Genomic DNA, 15,782 nt, shown 5'->3' with positions numbered 1-15,782 from the left:
CTTGAACGTAAGCTTGGCAGTTATAAATTGGTAGAGCAATAGCAGCTTGTATCAGCTGAGCAGATGGACTTTGAGACTTGTAGTTGCAAACTTGCGTGTCCTGAATGTCCCCTACCATGGATAACAGCTGGATAATGGATGAGCTTCTATGCAACCCCTTCTATTGTAAGCATTTTGTTATCTTATGTACCATAATGCTTATCTTTCCTGTAAGTGGTTGAGGGCCACCACTGGGTGTGCCTTTTCCAGTTCTTTTTGTTGGATTGAATTTGATTTACTTCTGGACCTTCCTTTCAGAACTTGACTCGGGCACTTGCTGTTGGTCAGCCATCTTTTGCCAGCTGTTTCGCCTTGCGAACTCGCATCACTAGATGGCAGTGCAATGGCAAAAACCTGCCCTGCCTGTCCTGCCGGGGAGAAACGTCAAATTTCACCCAAAAAAGAGTGGATGAAATTTAAAATTTGAATGCAAAATAACCAGACCTTAAAATGCCCCTTCAACCTCCTTCAATTCCTATCATACTCTCTATATAAAGACCTAGGACAAGGTCTTGTGACCCAATGGCATAGGAGCTACGCCAATTTATGCCACCCACAGGTTTGGCCCACAGAGCTCACATGAGTACCACAGCCATACTTGTGATTTGCATGTAGATGATACTAGGTCAGGAAATTTGGGTAAGGTTTCAAATGCAGAAACAGTCATGCAAACAAACATGATATTTTTCTTCAAAATTAAGCTTTCCTCACTCTTCAGCTTTCGCTCACGCTTCCCTCTGAGATAATCCCCCCAGGATAATGTTTTGGGTTGCTTTGCAGTCCCAGCCTTTGTGGTGCAATAAATTAAGCTACAGGTCATCTCATTTCAGCTCTCTTGAAATAAAAAGGCTGTGCAGCATTCAATCCCTTTTTTTTTGTGGCCCAAAGGGGAATTTAAGTGGTGCACAGGTATTGGTTTGGTTTTCTGTAGGGAGAATTGCATGTAATTGAAGCATATGGAGTACGTGCATTCGTGTATGTTTTCTTAGGTCTGGATTAGCACCCTCATTTATGACCAAGATTTTAACAAGGAGGAAAATGTCACAGTATAGAAAAATAAACAGGGTAAAAATAAATGGCAGAAAGACAGTCTTCACCACGCTAAACATCATCCTTTTTGGACGTCACGAAGACAGCTGTTGGCTGAGAGTGAGATCTGAAGGTCTTTGTTAGGAAACGTTATTGCTGAGATTTTCACTGTTTGGATTTCCTGTTTTCCTCACTTCTGAACCCTTCAGCTTTTGTAATCTAAGCAGGGTCAGGTCTGGTCATCCGTGGGGAAACAGACTGACTGTGAACAACAAGGCTACGTACTGCAAGAGCAGTGCTGGGGAGTCAGTAGGTGAACGGCTGGGTAGGTTATGGAGGGCAGCCGGGATCCTCATCAGAGTCTGCTCTGACCTTCTGTGTAACGCTGGCCATAAGACTTCCCCGTCTGAACTGCATCTGTCTAGATAAAAAATATCTATCCTTGATTTTGAAACGTTGAGTGATGGAAAACCACCCACTGTCCTTCAGAAGCACTTCCAGGGGTTAAATTGCCTTTGGCTGTTAAAGATGAGTGTCTTCTTTTTGGTCAAAATCTACTTAGCTTTAATTTCCTTGTCGTTGCATTTGGTTATACCTCTATCTGTAGACAGAACAGCTCTCGTGAAAATTTTTTGTAGAAGTCTTTGATGCCCAGATATGGTATGCTCCAAAAGATGCTCCAAGAGCTGTCATCTTCCAGATAAGATGTGAAAGTCAGATTGTAACCGTTTGATCTCTCTCAAAACCCATACTTTTTAAAGAATGTGCCAAAATCCATTCAGGTTTGACTGTCCACAAACTCACACTCCAGCATCAGTGTCATAAAATGCTTCTAACAGTCCTGGTCTGAAGTGGTGATCTCCCTGCATGCATGTACCTTTGGCCGAACACTGTGATATTTTTCCCTGCAATAGCTGAAGCAAAGTTAGACCTAGAAGGGATGAAATTAAACCAAAGTAACGGTGCACGATTGAAAATATGTATAGAGGTTGAAAAGTCCCACCCACTGTGTCCACAGCCGGTGGCATGTCATGCAAGTACACCAGCATAGCTGAAGTGATATAATCCTATTGTGGTAGGTGCTATTAATGTTATTGTGTAATATTATTTGTCACCGTGTGGTACTTAACAGTTACTCTAAGTAAAGTGATTAAGCAATGTACAATGTGGCTGTGAATCAGGTGAGCCTGTGGAGTAAATCAGTGCTGTCTGTCAGTCCAGTTCTTTGTGTTGAATCTGGAAGGAATGACTGCCATGGTGTACTGAGCTCATTTTTCTTCCTGCACGTGTATTTGGTGCAAGCTAAACTTGGTCCTGTCTCACCATCCCTGGAGTATGACCAGGAATTCTGCTTAGTACCATCTCTGCCAGCACCCCTCTTTTCCTTTCCACCATTCTTCACTGAAAGGGCTGTCAATCACTGGAACAGGCTGCCCAGGGAAATGGTTGAGTCACCATCCCTGCCGGTATTTAAAAGACGTGTAGATGCGGTGCTTAGGGACATGATTTAGTGGTGGACTTGGCAGTGCTAGGTTAATGGTTGGACTTGATGATCTTAAAGATCTTTTCCAACGAAAACGATTCTATGATTCTGCGTTTTATACTCCAAACACTGATTTTCAACAGCAAATAGGTTAGATCTGCTCCGGAAGGTGGTCTTCACAAGGCTAATATGTTTCTTTCCCTTCCTAATTATGCACGGCCCATTTTCTCACAGTTATACATTGGTTTTTCTCAAGGTTAGCATGGCACAGCTCATCTATGTTTTTGAGTTCTTTTGTGATAGTGAAATCCTTCCGACTGCGACTGTAATTAAGTTCAACTTTTTTGAAGGACATCTGGGAAGACTTTCACAGGGTGGCATTTAATGGTTGGATTTGTCCCAGGACCTCCACCAAACGTCTTGGGTTTTGTTTTCAAATTCATAGGCATAGGCAATGCCGTGCAGACATTTAGGGCTTGATTCTCTTCTCACTTATGGTGCTGTCTTGAAGAAAGGCAGAGAAGTTACCTGGGTTATCAGGGTAATTCATGTGTTTGTAAGAGGACAATTGGGTTCTTGGGTTGCTGGGTGGACAGCATTCGGTTTCAGTCAAGTCGTTAGGAATCTGAAGGTGTCAGGGCTATTCTGCAAATGGAGCAAGGGGACCCATTGTATCTCTCTGCCATCTTCCCAGCGTGCATGCCCGAGTGGGGCAATGTGCCTCATCTCTCCTTCCCCAGAGCAGGTGGACTGGGCAGCGGCTCCAGTTCTCCCACTCACCGACCCTCCCAGCAGCGTTGCTGCAACAGGACGTTGTGATTTACAAGGACGGGCCAGCAGGAAATTCCTACCTCCGCCCCCCGGAGAAAGGAGGAAGCAGGAGAAGCGCCGTGACTCAGAGTCATGCCTGAGTCACTGCATACGCGGTTCCTGGGGTGGTGCTCGGCTCCCACCGGCCGTTACTGTGACCCTACGCGCAGTCCCGGTCACCATCCCCTGAAGTGCAGCTGGAGTTAACTTGTGCTCCGGCACTGATGCCTGGAGTTATTTGAGGGGGGGGGGAAATGAGAAGCTGCATGTAGAAAAAGACCTGATTCAGTTAATGCTATTCTTTAATACGTGAATAAACAACTTATGGCAGGTGCCTGGCAGCTTATGATAATCAACGGGGTATTTATTGGGGATCGGAAAATGTAGTGAGTTGAACAAGTCTCTCTTCTGTCTTTGGCTTACCACAGGCTTGCTGAAATTGGATGGGGTCATTTGTTGCCTAGTCGCAGATAATAAATCAAAGGGCTGAAGAAACTGCAGGAGAACGGGCACGAACTGACCAAACATTTAGCTTATTGTAGTAAGCATCAGCCCAGCCAGAGTGAAACTTTCCCAGCAAATTTTCACTTATCTCAAATCCAGTTATTCCCTGTAGGCAGCTGAGTTGTCTGAGTAAATAGAGGTCACTTTACCTTCTACTAAACAATGACTTTGCTATAGTCAGTGCCAGCTATGTAGCAGTTACAAAATGTACTTTAAAGGCTTGTTGGTAGCAGGCTGCCAGGGCGAATGAACCAGTCAGTCTGGTCTACTTTGGGCAGGATTTAGGATGCTTAGTTAGATGAAGCTGTGGTCGGATCAGCTGATCCCGTTTTTTTGAGTGGGGATATAGTATGCAAACGAACAGACGTGTATAAGGAGGAAGCGGACAGGAGCTGGGGGAGTGGAGAAAGGATGACTTTCCTCTGATGTCAAAAATCCCATCATTCAGTGCTCGCTGTGAAAAAGACAAGAGGAGAAGAATGTGGAGAGAGAGAGAGAGAGAAGAAATGAAGGGAAAGGACACTCTCATTTTTCTCCCTAATTCTGTAGGCTAGCATTGTCCACCCTAATAGGATGGAGAAAAGAGCCTGATCCCGAGTGCCGAGTTCTGAACAGCCTTCCAAGCCCCAGGGATTGTTCACAACCCCATCCCGATCTGGACTTGGTTAGTACTGTCTTGATATGAATAATCAGGTAGATAAAAATTGTCAAGAAACTTACTGCAGTTTCCTCAGGGCTCTCTTTGTGTTATCTTTTATTTCTGGCAATTTTAATTTTCTGATCATTGTCTGTGTTTGTCAGGGGTGTTAGATAGCCAGCTCTCCTAGGATTTCTGCAGCGGCGTGAGAAAGGACCAGAGCTGGCTGTAAGTGAATTAGATCGAGCACCAGACGCAGGAGAGCTGGACTTGCCCGAAGCTCTGTCCAGGTTGCTAATTCTTCCTTCCGAGGGGCTGATTTCAAAAGGTGCCAGATTTGTCCTTCTTCGTGCATTTCGCTGTGTGCCGTTGCCTGTAATTAGTTTCTCAACTGAAAAAGCTTTCTCAACTGGGGGGAAAAAAAAAAAAAAAAAAAGGAAGGGAAGGGAAGGGAAAACAAAAAAAAGCCAAAAAACAACCCCACACATTTTTGGCAATGGCTTGTTTTTCTAAGCAATTAATTAAGCGCTGATTTTAAAAGAATTTGAATCCTCCTTCCACTCTGTGTCAAGCATGGATTTTGTATTAATCACTTCACTACTCTGTGACTGAATAAGGACTGAAAAAGATGCATAGAGTAAAAATTTCCTCAGGAAATGAATCAGACAAGGAACCTATGCCTCATCTCGCCTCCTACAAATGAAGAAAGAGAGGATTTTGTCAATGGTGGGTCAGTTTACAAATGTGTCCTTTGCAGTGTGAGTCATAAGTAGTGATACATTTCACAGCAATGCAACCACAGATGCAGTTTAAATCCAGGACCGAATGCCAGCTAAAGATAAATAGAAATGAATCCTCATGCCCGTAATAGTAATGAGAATGAAAATGCAACCTGTCAGACCTGCTTGTATGTCAGCCGGCTCTTGCTGCTTTTTAAACCAGTGTCAAAAATTCTCGCTCACGTTAATGGGAGCAGAATAATCCCTCGGGACATGGTCTTGTGATTTCCATTTGCTGGTAAGCAAGAAAGAGATGTGGATTTTTTTTTTTTTTTTTTTTTTTTTTTACAAGATGGACCTGGTAGAGTACCTGCCCTGCTGTGGGCACTTTTAGCTTACTGCACTGCGGTCTTAAGGAGAGGGGACAGCATTTTGGTATGGTCTCCAGTCAAAAGTGAATGCTCCCAGGGGAGGCGATAAAGGAATCAGGAGCAGGTGGGAAGCAGCACCGTCTCTGGAGTTGGCTGCAATGTGTTACTAGTTTTGAGATTTCCAAAATGCTGGACAATTTTTTTTTTTTTTCCCAAAAGCGCCAGCCTTTGTTAGTGTTATAGCTGTTAAGAGATGTGTAAAAACTGTTGTCGTGAAAGTACCATCAAGATTTGTTGTTGTTGTTTTGGTTGTGGGTGAGATAATGAAATTTAGCAGAAAATCTGAGCTGAAATACAAAAATTGTAATAGTTTTCATTGGTGCCACTTTCCCCGGTGTTGCCTGAGACTAACCCTTGTAAGTGTGTTAGTACTCATGTTTTTGTTTTTCTTTACTGTTTCCTGTAGTCACCTCTAGCTTGCCAGGCTTTAAAAATGTTAGGCAAGGGATCAGGCATGAATCGGATATTTGGTGGGTCCACCAAAGTCAGTGGCACTATCACAATTTATTACTGGCCAAGATCCATCCGTTGGTGTCCTAAAGTGTGATAAAATGAATAGCCGAGATGCTGCAGGTCTTTTTCTTAGGGATAATGGCCATCCTTGGAAAGAGCTTTATATTAAACACGTTCATATACACAGATTGGAGTATATTTGTTTATTAGTGTATGTGCAGTCTTGCAGTCTCTAAGCTGAAAGACCATCACGGTTTGCAAATACCAGCATGTTCCTTTGTAAAAGTGGTAACACCGGGGCAGGACCAAAAGGTTTGAAGCGGGATGCAGAATGGCAGACCTGGAGTCAAATTTAAATTTTCTAAGTCACTGGCCAGCACTTTAACCGTAAGATCAGACCTCTTCTCTTTAGAGTTAAACGTTTCCTCTTACAAAAAGAGCCAGAGGCTCTTGATTATCCATGCAAAACAGGCCAGGGCTTTGATTTTGTCTGACACACTTTTGAATGGATGAAGCTCAATTTAGATTCCAAAAGAAAATCTAAATTTGATGGTTGAGACATATACCCACTTTTCTCTCTTATCCTGAGGCACCATTCTCCACCCTTCCCCTTTCCTCCTCAAAAAATGATACCGCCTAATGCTTTGAACCAAGAAAGCATATTTCAAGATCAGTGTGGAACAATTAAACCAATGATCTGTACGCTTCAAGGAGAAAACTGAGCTGCAGTAGCTCTGCTTTGACAGGTCTTTGGAGGATTTCAAGGAAGTTACACCCACTTCATTCATGATAATCGGCTGTTTAACGCAGAGCAGCTCAGTGTTATGAATGAAAAAGGGAGCATGTTTTGGCTTGCAGAACAACTCACAAATCTAATGCTTCACTTGTCAAATAACCAGCCACATTAAAAAAAAAAAAAATCTGACTTCATTCTTGAAATGAAATTAATGAATACAAAATTCAGTGGAAAAAAAAATAAAAACCGAACCACTGACACCTAAAACTGCATCCTCTCTTTCTTTAGAGATCCAGAAACATTTTACCTCTCCTTACTGTTGATTTGTAAGTCACCGTGGCTGGACAAGTTGGGGGAAAAAAACGCAGCCTCTGAATGGACTTTGGTGCAGCTGAGACCAGGCCTCGATGGGGGTTGTGCGTTTAATCAGAACATGCTGAATTGCTGGGTTTCATATCATTTTGGTGGCAAAAGGGAAACAGAAGGACAGAGGAGATTAGGGGTAAAATATGGATCTATGGAAATAATAGGTTTTTATTTGGATGGGGCTGGAGGGGCTGTCTGAGAAGCCGTGGGCTCTGTGCTGTGCCTAAGTAGCCCTGCTAATTAGAAAGACATTGGTTTTTGCTTGTCGAACCTGGCTTTATAGAATACCATCATTTCCCCAGGTTTTGTGCGGCTGCTGGAGCTGCCCTGTGTCGGATGCCTTCATACCTTCTGGCAACACTGGGTTTATAGACTCTAGAGAGTCTTGGGCGATGGTAGGACTCCTGGGAGGTCATTGTAGGTAAATGTAGTTTAGGATATCTTGAATTAAAGGCAGGAGCAAAGATAGTTTAAGACTTTCTACCCTCCCTTATTCACAGTTCATTTGGTATAAAATGGCTTTCTGGAGGAACAAAGTACCCATCCATCCTACTGTCGTCTTTACCAGGGAGTGATTTGCCTGTGCCTGGGCAGGATTGATCCAATAAACACCCACAGGTGGTTGCAAAATGTTTGAGATGGAACTGAACTGAATGTTTATTAATTGCAGTTTTAAAAGAAGTGTGTGTATTCATTTCCCTTGCTGGTTCTCATCTGGATTTGGGGTAAGAGTGCCAGCTGTAATATTTTTCTTGTTAGCAGTATTTTACAAAGCATTAACGGTTTTCACCATTTTTCTTCTGAAGGAAATATATCATCAGGTTTATCTGAGAAATACATGGTGATATAAGTTGGTTAAGTGATTTTACCAAGAATGTCTCAATGGTAAAGACTAGGTTTAACTGTCTAATCCAAAAACCGTTACAGCAGATCTGTCTTTTGAGCCCAAGGCCATCACAGCATATTTCTCCATCTTAATGGCTAGATAACTTCCAGCTCCATGGTTATCTAAGACCACCACCATAAGCTTTCTGTCTTACCTCAACAGATGGGGAACTGATGCACCAGAAGAGTACCTAACTCGCCCAGGATCTCAGAGAAAGTCTGTAGCAGAGATAGTTTGGCTTGGATGGGCTTTGGATCCGTTTGTCTTGAGGCTGCCAGTTTATGGTTCGGTGTAGCAGTAATGATTAGTAATGCTATCAAAAATCAACAGCAATAGAAAACAATAGGAAAGCCCTGGAGCAGCTTTAAAATTAAGACCTTGGTTTCCCACACTTGAATGTTAATTAGGAGAAGAAATGATTTTTCAGGGGGTTTAGGAGAGTGTAATGTCCCTTTTGGTGACTTCTGTTCTGTCATTGCTGTATCATATGGACAGAAATGATGAAACCTCTCTTGCTTCTGCAAAAATCCCAGAAAATCGTAACAGAACAAACAAGAACCTAACTGACTTTTCATTATGCATACAGAGCAAGAGGCAGAGGGGGTGCAGTTCGGCTGTAGGCAGAGGAGTCATGGGAGAACCTGCATCCCTTAATACTCGAATTGATGTGTACATTGAACGTTATGCATGTGTTTCTGGAACTGACCTCTCTCTGAAGGAGTGAGTTTTACTCCAAAGGAAGCTAAACAAAATCAATTGGAGAAAAGTCAGTTCCATGTGAGGATCTTTTATCTTCGTTCAGCGGCTGAGAGCCTCTGATGGAAGGTGGGAAAACAATTTTTCTCATCCTTTTTACACCAAAATAATTCCCAGAACAATATTCTGCTGAAGCAAGGATTTTGCTAGAGCCCTTTCCACTTAGCAGTATAAAAAAAGGGTAGGTTGGCTATAATCCCCCGCCTCGTGCCCTGCAAGGGACTGAGGGCAGAGAAGGCAAAGGTGGGTGGGACGGTGCCTAGGAAAGGAAGGAGTGTGGGGGATCGCTTCTTCGTCTGCTGCGTAAAATAAACTAATGTCCTTCTTTCTTTTTCTGCTCTATAGAACTGTGTTTGAGGAAATCAAGAACCGAACGGATCCTTTTTTATTTCCACTCATTTTCAGGGTGAGTGAATTCTCTTGTCTTCACTACTGCTGTCACGTCCTGTGCAGCTAAGAAGTGTGACTTAAGGTTCAGAGGAAAATCTCTCTTTTTTTAATCTTTGCACTGATAACACTGCGCTTAATTTAGCAGCAGTGAGGCAGAACATTTGGATTTTGTCATCCATTTCCAAAACTATTGTTGGCTTCTTACTTCTTTGTTCCCCCTCTACTGCTCGTTTTAGATTTACATTTTATTGTAGGTGCCAAAAGATAAGTTAATGCCAACTTGATGATTAATTAACTAATACTTTCCTCTGCCCTAAGATGGAAAGCCTTTATCGAAGTAACCTATTAATTATTATTTTATTTATTACTGCATGGGTACATCTAAATGGATTTGAGTTCTGGCCTCCTGAGAAATTTGGGCAAGAAATTATAGTAACAGGATGAAAGAAAGCCAAAGGAACCTTAAACTTGTTATCAGAAAGGATGTCTTAATGTTGGGATAATGTTTATCTATATTTTGCAAGCCCTAAGGAATATCACAGTCTCATTGTCAAAAGCGACTGGTAATACGCAGTTCTGAGGCTTTCCGTCATGCTCAGAAATGCAAAAATCAATAGAAAGCTTGATTTTCAAGCGGCTGCAAGAATTGCTCGGGCATTCTTAAGGTATCTCAGCCTAATTGCCCAAGCTTAGAAAGAAGTTGTGGAAAAAGCATGCCTAGGAGACTTCCAGCCTACCTGACCTATGCCATGAAGGTGCCTTACGCAGCTCCGCAGGAGTTACCACGAGCCTCTGCGCTGCTAGTAGTGGTACGTGTCCCTTCTTTCGTCAGCCGGTAACTGGCTGCAGACATCTCATCTCAAGTTAGAGTCCTTCCAGCAGGAGATGTGGAGTTCAAGATGGAGTTCAGAGCTGCCTCCCATGGTGGGAATTGTTATTCAAAGTGCCAAAAAATGCGTAGCATTAATGCAAGACCATAGATGTGAATAGGTTTAATTCAATAAATGAAAAGAGAGGAGGAAAATTGGGTTGAGCAATGATAATAAATTTATTGGTGGTGAGATTGGTTACCTCATTCTCTTGCAATTATGATTAGGCAGTAGGAATGAGGTAACTGCATACTTTATGGCACTTCTGAGAATCTTGCCTACGGGCAAAAATTAATGCCATGGAAAGCGAGAGGTATTATACATACCAGGTAAAATTCCCACTGTGAAGAAATGGTAGAACACCACGTAATAGCCGGTGCTTAAGACTTACAGGAGCACTGTACGTAAAGGTGAATTGACCCAGTCAATCCATTTGTAAAGGGCTTCACCTTTGGAGATTTTAAACACCTCTCTTTGCATTGAGATTCATCTCTCTCTACTTCTCTACTTATGTATGTTCTAAAAGATTTAACAAATGTCTAATTGATGTCCCCAAGTGCTATTGCAGATTAAACATTGAATGCGCGTATGTCTACCGTGTAACATAGTGAATAACACATCTGGGTGTAGATAGCATGATAATATGGCTTGCGAACTGATGGATAACGAGTGTGCATGCTTGTATAATAAGCATACCAGCTTCGTTCTGCTGCTGTCGAATTCTGGGTCCAAATGCCTTTTGCTTTTATTAAGCCCTGTGCCTGAATATGGTGACACCTGTTAATCTGCTGAATTCATTGGTGCCTAAATTAGAAGTGTACCAAGTTTTCAGAAGTCTTATAACTACCCTTGACTTCAGTGGGATTAATGTGTTCCTGGATTGTGTGAATAATGGGCTATTTTTAGGGGGCGGGGAGGGAGTAAAGGAGATCAGTGGCAGAATCAGGAAGTTAAGGGAGAGAAGTCTACAGTTCCCCCTCCCCAACGGGGATCTTTTACCCCACACCATTTTTCCTCACGTTTCACATAATATGTTTCCCTTGAACTTTCGCAATGCGAACTGCAGAGCTTTTAAAGGCCGAATTGGACAAGATGAAGGAGGAGTGGTAGCATCTTCTTTTCGTCAAGCGTCTCAGGAGTTAGTGCGGTCACCTCAGATGTGGGACACCCCGGTTCGATTACCTCCCCTACCTTTAGGAAATATGAACCACATCCAGCGTGCAGGAGCATGTGCTGAACTCCAACCTGCATTAACGCTGTTCCGCTTTGCATGAATAACTAAGTATTGACAGAGGCAAGGTCTTAAAGTGGGTATTCACCTTCCTGCCTCCTCCAGTGATTGTACTAATGATTTGACTAGTAAATTGTTTTATTTCCGTGACTATTTATATTGAGATTACGGCTTCGAGGACTGTTTATGCATTATAATTGCTGACTATTTAATGCAGAACGTATATGTAGTCCTTGAAGCAGGGATCAGAGCCCAGGTTTCCCTTTGTTAGGTGAGTGCCGCAGGCAGCACATCGGGGAGCTGTGCTCCGTCTTTCAGTGCACTGAATTTTTCCATCTTTTTTTCCACAACTGTATCAGGAAGTCCTGACACTAGAAAGCGTCTGACAGCCAGCTGGTTAAGGCACTGACCTCTGAGCTTTGGAGAGCCTAGATGGGCGACACAGTCTTCTCCTCCATTTCCTCAGTCTTTTCACCGCTAATCTTCCGCAGAAACGGAGGGTGGTGTGATCTTCTTTCAGGGCTTTGCATGTAATTGGCCATGGCCATTGCATTTTATGCAGAGCCCTGAGCGGGACATGCATGGCAGCAGACCGGATAGCTAAGACTTGAGTCTGATGTTTTGTGAATTACTCTCCTGGGCAGCTCAGGTCCCCAGATTTCTGTATAAGGAATCTGAGTCATTTTGTGGAATGACTATTGGGGCAGATTTCGCACAGTGTGAATTTTACCGGCGAGAGCTGTAGCCTCTTTGCTGTAGTGAAGTTTTCACGGGTCTCTTTGCAAGCCACAGAAATGGTGAGGGCAGTATGCTGGGAGCAGCTATTGCCTCTCTTACAAATCTAAGGGGAATTCCCAGTAGACGCAAAACAGCTCTAGGAGCATTTGTGGAGCAGTTTCCTAATTTAGAGCAGTTGCTGAATGTTTAAAAGTTATGCCGGTGGACCAATGTCCAGCTCTAAATTTGGAGGGTATTAAGCTATACCCCTGGGCTGTGTGGCCTGATGGCTTAGCATATAGGGGTCCTTCTCTTGGATTATTGGGCAGCTGGCAAAAGCAGGGAGATTTTGCAGCTTCGAGCTAGTGGAGGTAACAAAAAGCAAATGTCATTTGAGGCTGAAGCTGAGAGGAAGTCGCACTGATGTTTTGGATGAGCCTGTTTCTTGCACAATCCTCTCTGCTTATGAACGTTCAGATAACTGCGGAAAGAAGTAAGACCAAAGTTAAGTCTCCACTATACAACAGAGAGGAAATAGGAACAAGGTGTCCAGAAATGTTAGAACCATCTGGTTTAGGATGATGAATTAACTGTATCTTGCATTAATATAGCTGCTTTGTATTAAGTCCTTTCGCCCATAAAATACTGTGTGCTTTCTCTGCTTAATGTTCGTAATACTGTATATGAAATGTATAGTCTCTTGGAGAAGGACTGTTTACAAGGGCAGGGAGTGACAGGACAAGGGGTAATGTTTTTAAGCTGAAGGAGGGGAGATTTAGATTAGATATTAGGAAGAAATTCTTCCCTGTGAGGGTGCTGAGGCCCTGGCACAGGTTGTCCAGAGAAGCTGTGGCTGCCCCTGGCTCCCTGGCAGTGTTCAAGGCCAGGTTGGATGGGGCTTTGGGCAACCTGGGCTAGTGGAGGGTGTCCCTGCCCATGGCAGGGGGTTGGAACTGGATGGGCTTTGAGGTCCCTTCCAACCCAAACCATTCTGTGATTCTACGAACATATTGTGGATCTTGCTGAAATTTCTGAGCCCTATTCCTGCACCAGAAGACGGTGAGTGGAACAGCAATGCTTGGGAGAGATTTTCCACTGCAATTGCCCAAGAAAGTTACTGTGCTGCCTTGTGAGAAGAAACATCTCTGTTGGCGTGCATTAGTCCTGTTGCATGAGTACCAGTGCCTCTGCACTGACGTTATTTGGATGTTTCTAATTCACAGCGGTTTGAGGCATGCTTTTGGGGGGCAGGGGAGGTTAATCCGGGAAGGAAAGGCCTGAGGGAGAACTGCTAAGGGGTTTGCTCAGCGCATCATCAGGATCCCATGAGCCTCACTGGAAGGGTGAGTGTTAAGGCAGCCTGTCCATCCTGTTCCTAATGGAGACACCTGGCAGATAGATGGGGCTTGCTCAATGCAGTCCTCCCCAGAGAGGCTTTCCTTTTTCGGAAGGGTCTTTGACCAGAGGGAGGAGGTAGAGACAGTAGCTTTGGGTCCTGCTGAGGTCTGTGCTAGGTCTGCATGCTTTGCTAGGGACTTAACTCTCTTGTAGGGACCTATTCTCTTTCTCTAGGTCTACGCTCTTTCCTAGGCACCTATCCTGTTTCCCTAAGCCTGTGCTCTTTCCTAGAGATCGATGCTTTTTCTCTAGGCATTGTTCTTTTGCTGAGGATCAGCTGAGCAGGCTACAGTAGTACTGAGTCTCGTTATGATTAGTGTATTTGCAACATCAGAGCGAGCAGAGTTCTACGCTGCAGTAGCTATTGAGGCACACAATTATTAATGCATTTGCAGTATCTGAGAGAGGATGCCTGTATTGCAATAGCTGGACAAGACTCACAATTATTAGCATCTTAATAGTACCAGAGAGGAGGTTTCAAGACTGCAATAGCTATGGAAGCTCACAATTGCTAGCAGTTTGCAATATGAGTAAGGCAAGGCTCATGATGTTTATTATATTGCCCATCAGTCTGTGTCCTAATACTGCTCAGTCATGCATGCTAGGAACAGCTTATCCATAGTGCTCAGAGAATGGTATGCCAAAATCCTCTTGTAGTTCATCAGCAAGGCTGTCGGAGGACCTCACAAGGCTATAAAAGGAACGAAACTATATTAGTATCTGTCTCTCCTTTTTCTTTCCAACAAGCAGGGATATGCACCGTGATTAAATTGTTGGAGCTTTGCAGGAGGTTAAGAACTTAACAAAGGGACTTTGTCACACAAGATGGGTTGTCAGGAGAGAATCCCCAGAGAAGTTCTTCCTCTGAGATGTTCACATACCCATATTCTGGGTGTCACAAGCCGAACACAGTACAGTACTGTCCAATAGACCAAGGAACAGCACTTCAATGTTTTCAGCAAGGAGTATGTGGTTTGGGTTTTTTAAATCTCATTCCCTGCCTGTGCTTGTGGCAGAGGACACAGAACAGGAGTGCCACGCACGTGTTTCACGCTCCACATTTCTAGTGAAATAATCTCTACTGGCCGTGGTTATGAACTGTCCGTATGCAGTGGGTGATGCACTAAACTTTGTGCCTAGCTTGTTTGTCAGTGAGTTTTCCAGTACCCTTCAACTGAGATAGGTATTGAGAGGACAAGCGTATTTAATGCAGAAGGAGTCAGGTACGGGTGTGGGACAACAGATACCTTCACTGATAAAAGATTCTCCTATTCAGCTGTCTTTTAAATGAAACACAGATGTCCTGAGTTGCAGCCTATGCCTGAACCACAAGACTAAAGGGAGGAGAGACTATATGTTTATTTGAGCCCCTTGTTATATTGCTGGCAATGCATCGCTGTTTTCCATTCCTATTTTTTGTTCTCTTAGCAATCCATTTGCTATTGCCCTTTTCTTCCTCACTCAGCCAGTAATCAACACACTCTGAAACACAATGGATTTCTTTTTGCGGTGAATCCCCTACTTGATGCAAACATTTGCTGGCCTCATTTCTTTGGGATATGTTTCAATGGGAAGAAGAGGGGAAAGTATTCCTTGTTCCTAGTGAAAAATTGCACTGGCAGCCTGGGTTATTTTGTCGGACGTGTGGCTTTAAGTGACGCCTTTGCCATCTGTTCTGTCTGCTAATTATGAATGCAAAACAAACGTAGCCCACAATTGCTTCATTTAGAATAAGGGAGATGGCAGTGACCAAAATAGTTTTATTTTGGTGTCAGATGCTCTTTTCATTTCTCCTGTCTCTTCCTAATCTAAAGCAGGTCTGAAGCACTCCTCCCTCTTTCACTTTGCAGCAGTAGACATTGCTGTGACAAACGAGACCATCTTCTACATGTTCATCCTTTAGGCCTTTTAAGGGACAATCCCACAAGAGCAAGGAAAAGGAAAAGACTACGTTTCTTGAACTGCGAGGGCTGGTTTCAGATTTCTTTTTTTTTTTTTTTTTTTTACTTCAATTAAGCTGGTCTTAGATCTGCAAGTATCTCAAAGAGAGACATGAGGATATCTCCAGAAATTTGACAGCAATGTGTGAACTACTTTCTCAGTCTGTTCCATCCCTGTCTCCTCTCACCAGAGGCAGGTTTTGTAGCCATACTGGAATACATGGTGGTAATGAATGATGCATTCTCCCGTTGCTGCGTCCAGCAGCTGAAGAAGTGAATTTTCTTGGCTTTGGATTGTGGGCCCAAAGGCTTTTCTCCTGAAGCGAGCCACCACTGACGGTAGGGGATCTGTCTCCTTCAGTGACCGTGCGGAGCCTGCGTTGTAAGA

General features: G+C 43.5%; 1 long non-coding RNA gene across 8 annotated transcripts in view; it reads left to right on the top strand.

Annotated features, from left to right (window-relative positions):
- The window catches only part of LOC129196088 (uncharacterized), a 95,977-nt gene that overhangs the window by 27,837 nt on the left and 52,358 nt on the right, over positions 1–15,782 (top strand). For 7 of the 8 annotated variants that reach the window (XR_008574047.1, XR_008574046.1, XR_008574045.1 and 4 more), the window contains exon 5: positions 9,195–9,255. This is a non-coding gene — a long non-coding RNA (uncharacterized LOC129196088). Of the gene's footprint in view, positions 1–4,327; positions 4,530–9,194; positions 9,256–15,782 lie in introns of those variants that run through there. The other variant, XR_008574049.1, reaches the window with a different exon arrangement.

This window comes from Grus americana, chromosome 24, assembly GCF_028858705.1.
Source record: "Grus americana isolate bGruAme1 chromosome 24, bGruAme1.mat, whole genome shotgun sequence".
Taxonomy (NCBI): Eukaryota; Metazoa; Chordata; class Aves; order Gruiformes; family Gruidae; genus Grus; species Grus americana.
This window is presented reverse-complemented; position numbering and strand designations above follow the sequence as displayed.